Genomic DNA, 2,863 nt, shown 5'->3' on the forward strand with positions numbered 1-2,863 from the left:
GAAATTGTCTGAAATTGATGTATTGAACAATAATTTTCACTCACCTGCTAGAACACAAAGAACAACAATACAAGAGGGAGACTGTCGGCCAAACAAAGTGACCTAATTCTTACCTGAAATCAAACAAAGTTCAATTTCAACATTAGCAAAATATTATGATAAAAGTAATAAAACTCCTTATAATGCACGTCTTTTTTAGTTTCCTAACCGTCTGACAAATTCTAAGCCACAAAATGTGCTAACGTGAAAGGGATTAGGAGTACTGCTTTATTTAGACTGTCATCTTGAAATTGGGACAAGAATCAAGATGCCCTTCAGCCTTCAGGTATATCATTGTTAGTAGAAATTAACTAGTCTGGCTAGACTTTAATAGACTCTTTGATAGTACGAATAGGCAATTAGACGTAGACGCTCTTGCTATCAAATTGCTGATTACATAAAAAGTTCCTCATTTCCGATCTCAAAATAACTTAGTCTCGCCTTGAACTTGTGGCATTAGAAAAGAACTTCAGAAAGCTCATCACTTTCAACACCGTGTCACCTGTGATTTTACAAATGTGCCAAGAATGTTGTACAACTGAGTGCATATAATGTACATTTACATAGGTAGATATCTATGTAAATATGCATGTACATAGATATATTTATGTATATTGTGCAAGTTTTCATGCTAAGCTCATCATAACAGCCATGCTGCCAAAGCACTTACTGAGGTTAACGTTAACCCTTACGGGGTTTTGGCAGCTCTGACGAGTTTTAGTTCTAACTTTTAATCCAAAACCCCTTATTTTCTTCTTTATAAATAGCACGAATTCCTCCTTCCTTCAAAATTTCCTTCGCCAAATAGAGGGCAAAATCAAGTTAATCGTCGCGTCGGCCTAAGTAAAAGTGGCTCAAAAGATAGTTGCAAGATTTCACCGGCCGTCGATCGATGTCGACTGAACCGTCCACACTGCCTCGACAACATATATTCACCTCGTCCCACGACGCGACAGCCGGTCGACTATGTGTGGACACAACTGAAGAGCTCCTGCCTAATGCCGTTTTTGAGAACTCCCAGCCAATATTCTCACATTCTCTTGCTCCAATCATCTCCAACAGGTTAAGAACAAGCATGCAGTCGAGTATATCAGCAAAAAGCATGATAATAAGAAACTATAGTTTATAGTCAATTTAACTAAACACTCCGTTCAGGCAACACTCGTACAACAGTGACGATCTTTATATTTTTTAACCAAATTATTTAAATCAACGAAATATTTTTTTCGATTTTCCTCGTTGGAAAAGCGACAATTTAGAATTTTTGGTGCCATAGAGACGTGTTAGGTTGTGAGTGAAAAATATTGTGAAGTGTCAAAAGCGTCGCTAAAGTGGACAAATTGTGACAATTTTTTAAAGAAAAAAACCTAAAACAAATTCGATATTTTTTTCGTGAAAAATAACGATTATTTTTAACTTTTTGGCCACGTTTGAAGATTATTTATGTACCATAGAACTATCTACCTTTAGGTAATTATAGGTACGTGATAACTGATAAATATAATTATAGGTTTTTAAACTCGAGACAGGTACCAATAAATGCAGTGATTTGGTAATTTTATGGGAGCCTATAATATTAATTAACGCATGTGTTATAGTAGGCAGGTATTTAAAAAATAATTAGTATAGGTAAATAAAAAAACTCGCATTACAACATAGAACAGAGCGAGATATTTAAATCAAACAAGTTCTTGCCGATCAAATGTGATGGAAAAAGTTAATTAACGCATGTGTTATAGTAGGCAGGTATTTAAAAATTAATTAGTATAAATAAAAAAACTCGCATTACAACATAGAACAGAGCGAGATATTTAAATCAAACAAGTTCTTGCCGATCAAATGTGATGGAAAAAGTTCGATTTTTGAACGCGGGACTCGTTTGAGTGGAATATTTTATGTTTATCCATAAAAAATTAATGTGTGCTATTCATGCTATTATAACATAAATTATTAGTTTTTTAACACATTATTACAGTAAACAAGTGAGCAGGGAGCCTCCAATATTCAGTGCCACAATCAGCTGGAGTATTTCTCAACAGTTTGGAGCTTTGGATTTGGACACAATCATACGAGTTTTGAGCCTCCAATATTCAGTGCCACAATCAGCTGGAGTATTTCTCAACAGTTTGGAGCTTTGGATTTGGACACAATCATACGAGTTTTGGATACTTATATTGACTATCAAATCAGATATTCATGTTGGACAGCTCGAGGACAAATGTAAGTCACCTAATCAAGATTCAAAGTGCCAGGCTGCCAGAAGCCAAGAGTTCAGAATAGTTATCAAAAGGTCCTTATTTATAATTTCCCTAAAATCTTTCCGACTAAAATCTTCAGCCTATGAGTCATACGATGGAGATTTTTCATAGGGTTCAAGAAAATAATGAAAAGCGATCTCATTATAATTACTACATCCATCGAACCTTACTATACTAACATTGTACATTGAACACTATTGTAAGTACAATGGCTGCTGTAATATGAGCTGAATTAGTTGCCCCTAAAATCTTTCCGACTAAAATCTTCAGCCTATGAGTCATACGACGGAGATTTTTCATAGGGTTCAAGAAAATAATGAAAAGCGATCTCATTATAATTACATCCATCGAACCTTACTATACTAACATTGTACATTGAACACTATTGTAAGTACAATGGCTGCTGTAATATGAGCTGAATTAGTTGATCATGAAAGAAAATCAAAGTGTTCACGCTAATCATACACATACAGGGTGGACGAGCTATGTACGAGGCAACGAGGCATAATGGGACTTTTTAGTCTTAGCCGACAGTATAAACAAGGTATATTAAATAAAATAAATAA

The 2,863-nt window shown here is 34.9% G+C and overlaps 1 long non-coding RNA gene across 1 annotated transcript; it reads left to right on the top strand.

The window, feature by feature from the left end:
* Positions 1 to 408: 408 nt before the first annotated feature.
* Positions 409 to 2,054, top strand: LOC113472132. Its single transcript, XR_003394575.1, has 2 exons — positions 409 to 1,519; positions 2,015 to 2,054. It is a non-coding gene; the product is annotated as an uncharacterized LOC113472132 (long non-coding RNA).
* Positions 2,055 to 2,863: the final 809 nt, after the last annotated feature.

This window comes from Diaphorina citri, unplaced genomic scaffold (genome assembly GCF_000475195.1).
Source record: "Diaphorina citri unplaced genomic scaffold, Diaci psyllid genome assembly version 1.1 scaffold71, whole genome shotgun sequence".
Lineage (NCBI taxonomy): Eukaryota > Metazoa > Arthropoda > Insecta > Hemiptera > Psyllidae > Diaphorina > Diaphorina citri.